The following is a 6,000-nucleotide window of genomic DNA, read 5'->3' as shown; positions in this document are numbered from 1 at the left end:
CACAACGCCGAATTACTGTGCCTAGTGTGGCCGCGTGAAATCGAATTTATAATATCAGTTTTATTAAACCGATTTTAGCTAATTCGATATTATCGCGTAGTGTAGACATGGCCTTTGTTTCCTTGGGGGCTGGAGGTGATAGTCTGTCCATGACCATGGCTGAAGTGTGATTGATTACAACTGGGCAGGAAATGGTTTTCCCAGCCTGTGAACATTTTAAGATACTGAAAAATCGCTGTTTTCCTAATTGGGACAAAGAGTTGAAATCTAAAAAAAAAAAAAAGTTAAATAATTTCTTTTAAATGGTTCAGATCTACTGAAATGTTTCATTTTTATAATTTTGAAACATACCATTTTGATTTCAACCATTTTAAATTTAATACAGCCATATATTAACTATAATTAGCTAAAAATTCTAAATAAATCATTGTTTCAAACCAGAAAAAACAGTTTTTTATTTTGAAAATGTCAAAATGAAACATTTCAACTATTTCTGAAATGTTGTTCCAAAATATTTTTGAGTAGAAATATTGGCCAGAACCAATCCTTTCCTCTGAAAAGTTTCAGTTTTGACAAATCAGTGTTTTCTGATGGAAAAACATTTCACTGAAGAATTCCCAACCAGCTCTAATTGCGATCTCCTCAATCTTGACATCTAGGCTGAAGATCTGGTCCAGGGTGTGATCAGCTGTATGGGTTTGACCAGAGATAAGCTGTGAGAGTCTTGACTCCAGTACCTCCCTTTGGGGTGTTGAAGCCCTCTTTCTCACTGGTGGAAAGCAGCTAGTTAACAGGTGCTGTCCTCACTGAGAAATGTTCCCACAGAGTGGAGTGCCTCTTTCTGGACTGGGGAGGGGGCGCATTTGTTCCCTCCTCCACCTTATCTCCCATCCTAGTCCTTCTTGGGAGCTTTTATTTATTTAGGTTTATTTATTTTGTTACCATGTGTAAGTCCTCCTCTCTCTCACCAGTCTGATTAACTGATGTACTGAAAACTAAATTAGAAATGGCCACCACCTGGTCAACCAGATTGAAATGTTTCATTCTGACATTATTAAAAAAAATGTGCTAATAAGGTCATTCTGAGGTTTCAGAATAAAAAAGTTTTGGAATTTCCATTCCACCAAAAAAAAAATGAAATTTTCTATTTTCTTTCTGATTCGGAAGAAAAACAAGTTTTGAAATGTCAGAATTTTCCATGGGATGGAAATTTCATTTTCTAAGTAGCTCTAATGATCATCCAGTTTGAAGAACACAAAACAGGCCTTAGATTTCACCCAGTGAGTCATGCATTGAGCCCAATAATTTGTAGCTGAGCTAGAACAGATCTTTTACGAAAAAAAGACACCCAATTTCAAGGCTGCAAGAGAGTCACTTCCCCTGGTGAGACCATTGGGTTGTAATTCCTGCATGCTGGAAGTGTGTGATTCCCCATGTGCTAAGCTCACCAAGGGGCACATGACTCATGGTGTTGGGGGTCCCCTGGTACCCATGACTGTTTGAATGTTAGGATACTACCAGCCTGGTCAGACAGAAAAGTTAGAAATGAACACAGTGTATCTCTGCAGGAAGAGAGTAACAGAAAAATAAAAAGAAGCACAAGGGAAAAAACTCTGCAGAATAGCTTCAAGGAGAAGTAATTTGAGTCTCAACCAGGGCAAAGGCGATCATGCAGCAGTGTTGTAAAGAGAGTAACAGAAGGGAAGAAAGACAGGGAAGAGGTGACCCTCTCAGTTTGCACACCTACCAGGGTAACACAAGCCAATGAAATGTAGAACAAACGACCCAAACGTGGAACACCTGGACTTTGTTGCAAAACAGTTTCCCAATTATAATGGCTTTTAATTAAAAAACCTGTTTTTAAAGATTTATTTTCTATGTGAATTAAATAAGAGTTTTTACAAAAAAGAAAAGGAGAGCTTTCTAGGGCTGTTTACTCCAGGCTACGTGATATCTCACCACTTAACAATGGCCATTAACACAGAGAGCACTAAGCAAACCAAGACTCCTAGATACCAGTAACATCTAATGTCAGGACACAGAGGCAGCCAAGGGCTATACAATCTGTCACTGTTTGGCTTTGGCTGGAGAGTGCTTTCCATAAGGTTGATGAGTAACCAAGAGAGAGCTGGAATGAGTGAATGACATAGGAGGAAAGCCTCCCATTAAGGTGTCTTTGGAGTGCTTCACAGTGGATGGTGGGTCAGTGCAGAATGACTGACCGAGATGAGGAAAGCCAGGATCCATGCTAAGTACAAAAGCTGTGTCTGGGATAGCCAGGTGCTTCAGCCGGGACATGCATTCATGGAGCCTGAAAGCCTCACTTCTATTGACATTCAAACACCATTTTCAGTGATTATTTTTATCCAGGTGTTGATTTTGTCGTGATGCATACATACAAGTTATTAATCAGTCTCAATCTTTTTGAACCTCTGAATCACAGAGCTTTCTTATTTAGTACATTTTTATGGCTGGTGAAAGGTCCTGCATACCAAAGTTGTCCTTTTATCAGTTAGTTGTTTGCCGTAATTTAATAAAACTTAGCACTGATGTAGAGGTTTCCATATTTAGATCATTGTAATATAAGTGTGATGCACAGGACTGCTGATGCAGTTGTTTTTTTAAAAAGATAGAACTGTAAACATAGAAGTCATTGGATATTGACACCTCTTATATGACTGGCCTTTTAACTGATTGCAACTGCAACGAGACTGGGCCAGGATATAAGAATCGGTTTCTTACCAGAGGTGCTGGATCCCTGTGTGCTGCAATGCCCTCCATTTATCATCAACACATCTGGTATCTCTTGGCAGTTTGTTCTCCCTTTAATTTTCTCCTGGTACATTTTGGATTAGATGCCTTTCATTTCTCTCACTGCTTACTAAAAGATTCCCTTGGAAAGCACAGTTTTCACTGGCTCTACAAATATCCACTGTTCTTTGCAAAGTCCAGTCTATTTTTCACAATAATTGTCAGAAATAATTTGGGACTAGATTCACAAAGGGGATGTAGGTAAATTATATTTTATGATGTTTCATAGTTATATTATTTCATAACATGTCAGTAGTGGTAATGCATAATCAGATAATGAAGTAGTTGAAATATTATTTTTTAATTTTGTTTTATTTTAAATACCATTAAGGGCAGCTGATTCCAGGTCAAAGTGTCTTCACAGGAATGGGCCCTAATAATGAGACATATTTGCACTTGGCAGTGTACACAGACATAGCATTACCTAGTTTACATGCCACCCATGTGGCACCAGAGAGTCTAGGAAGAGAAGAGGATGATGGCTACTGAGGCAGATCTAGAAGTGACCCAAGGAAAAGAGGGGCAATGAAGATGGTCAGATGCAGACTCTGTGGGAAATACATCATCCTTGAGTGAGTATATGATAAAAGCTACTTATGCATGAAATGTCTGAGCTCATGACAAAGGTGGTTCAGGGCATAGCTCATGACAAAGGTGGTTCAGGAGGTGATGCTGGAATGCAGGTGGGAATTTGAATGTATAATGCAGAAGAGGAGAGAGGAGATGGCACTCACAACTCAAGGTTCGCAGACACCTGCCAAACAAAGGGGTCTAGAGGGAGGACTGCCAGAAGAGGAGGGTGATCTGTGGAAGAATGTGACTGTGAGGATAAGTCAGTGAAAGACTAGCTACTGGTGGTGCAATCAAGGTGAGTAACAGGTTTGCTGCACTGGGGAATGAGGAGGAGAAACAGGCAGAAGATGGGGTGGTGAGGAAGAAAAGAAGAAAATCCAGTCTCTCCAGAAGAGAGAAAGCGATAATGGAGGTAGCTGGGGACCAGACCCTAAGGGAAAATAAAAATCATGTACAGCCAGGGTCTGAGAGAGAGAACATAAAACAGATTCATACCAGCACCAGGAAGAGAAAGGTCTATGTGGTCAAGGACTACACACTCCAAAGAACTGATAGGCCTATCACCAGACCAGATACAGAAAACAGAAGTGTGTGCTGTCTGCCAGGAGCAAGGATAGGAGATGTGGATGTGAAGCTGAAAAGGATCCTGATGGGAGTGGGGGGAAACCCCCTGATTGTGCTGCATGTTGGGATAAATGACACTTCTAGATTCTCCCTGGAATGGGTCAAGGATGACTATGCGTGGCTGGGGGAGACACTTAAAGAATTGGAAGCTCAAGTGATTTTCAGTGGAATACTTCTGTCCCTAGAGATGAAGGGTGAAGGCATGACAAGATAATCAACAGATGGCTCAAAGATTGGTGCTATAAGGAAGGTTTTGGCATGATAGACCATCGGGAGGCATTCACAGAAAGACGACTCTTCTCTACTGATGGACTCCACTTGAGTACCTGGGGTAATAACCTTTTGGAATCAAGACTATCCTGATTGATAAGAAGGACTTTAAAGTAGGAGTTGAGGGGAGAAGGTTGGGAGAGACTCATGAAATCTCTACACCTGGGTTCAATATGCAGGAGGAGGAAAAATCAGCTAAAAGAAGATATAAAAAGGGATAGTGGAACACCACAAGGTAAGAGTATGGACAGCGAGGAGAAAGAAAATACAAATATTGATTGGAGTAATAGTCAGTAAGGTGTTTCGGTTAGTTAAGGATTATATCTAATCCAACTAGAAAAACTGGGTGAAGGTCCAAGAGAAACAACTGAAATGACTGTAGATGAATGCAAGTGTCTGGGCAATAAAATATAGGAACTGGAACTACTGGTTCAGGAGGTCAAACCAGATATTATAGGGATTGCAGAAATATGGTGGAATAGCACTCATGACTGGAACTCAGCTATGGAAGGATAAATGCTGTTTAGGAGAGATGGGAATAAAAGTGAAGGTGGTGGGGTAGCATTGCACATCAATGAAGCAATAAACCATAAAGAAATACGATGTAATAATAAGAACAAAACAGAATCCGTTTGAGTCAAAATCATTTTGGAGAAGGATTATAAAAGGTTCTCCTGGGATAGTGCTAGGGGTCTGCCATAGATTTCTGGAGTCAGACTTGGAAATGGACAGAGATCTCTTTAATATTATTAGAGATAAATATTTTGGGGCATTGTATACCAATAGGAGACTAACTTTCCAGAGATAGGTTGAGAACTAATACCCATAGGGCCCAGTTATTCCTGGATGTGATAGGTGACAGTTTTTTGTTCATTGGTTGAAGCAATTTTCAGCTTAGTTTTAGTGAGCAGTGAGGACATCATAGAAAAGCTGGTCATAGGAAATACCTTGGATTGAGTGATTACAAATTGATTTGGTTTCAATTAAATGGATGAGGAATCAAAACCAGGTCGTCAAGTATATTTCTTTGTTTCGAAAGGACAGACTCTGGGAAATTAGTTAAATAACTCAACTGGACTGAAGAGCTCAAGGACTTAAGAGTGGCAGAGGCTTAGAAGGTCTTCAAATTGAACTACACAAAAACGATCTGAAATTTGCATCTCAAGCAAAGGAAAAACTCATAGGGAAAGGCTCCAGATCCAGCCTCAGAAAGGCTATAGGAGTAAGTAGAGAGCATGTAGGAAATGGAAAAGGGGGTTGGTCAGCATAGAAAGTTACATTGTGTGGGTTTGTAAACGACCTGGAGGGGAGGGCTTGTGATGCCAGAGGCTGGTGTAGTCAGAGAGCTGACCCACAGCAGGCACAGACTCATGCTAAGGGCAGGTGATAGTGAGGTGCCTCACAACCCTAGGTACCCTGGAAAATGTCGCCATAAATACAGTGGGGGGTAAATTCCAGGGAGGGAGAAGAGCTGTTTAAGCTAAAGGACAATGTTGGCACAAGAACAAATGGGTATAAACTGGCATGAAGAAATTCAGCTGGGAATTAGAAGAACATTTCCAACCATCAGGGCATGGCTACACTGGAGAGTTGCAGCGCTGGTGGTGGGTTTACAGCGCTGCAACTTACTCTGTGTCCACACTTGCAAGGCACAGCAGTGCTGCAACTCCCTGGCTGCAGCGCTGGCTGTACACCTGGTCTGCTTAGGGTGTAACGATTACA

This window comes from Chelonoidis abingdonii, chromosome 8, assembly GCF_003597395.2.
Source record: "Chelonoidis abingdonii isolate Lonesome George chromosome 8, CheloAbing_2.0, whole genome shotgun sequence".
Taxonomy (NCBI): Eukaryota; Metazoa; Chordata; order Testudines; family Testudinidae; genus Chelonoidis; species Chelonoidis abingdonii.
This window is presented reverse-complemented; position numbering follows the sequence as displayed.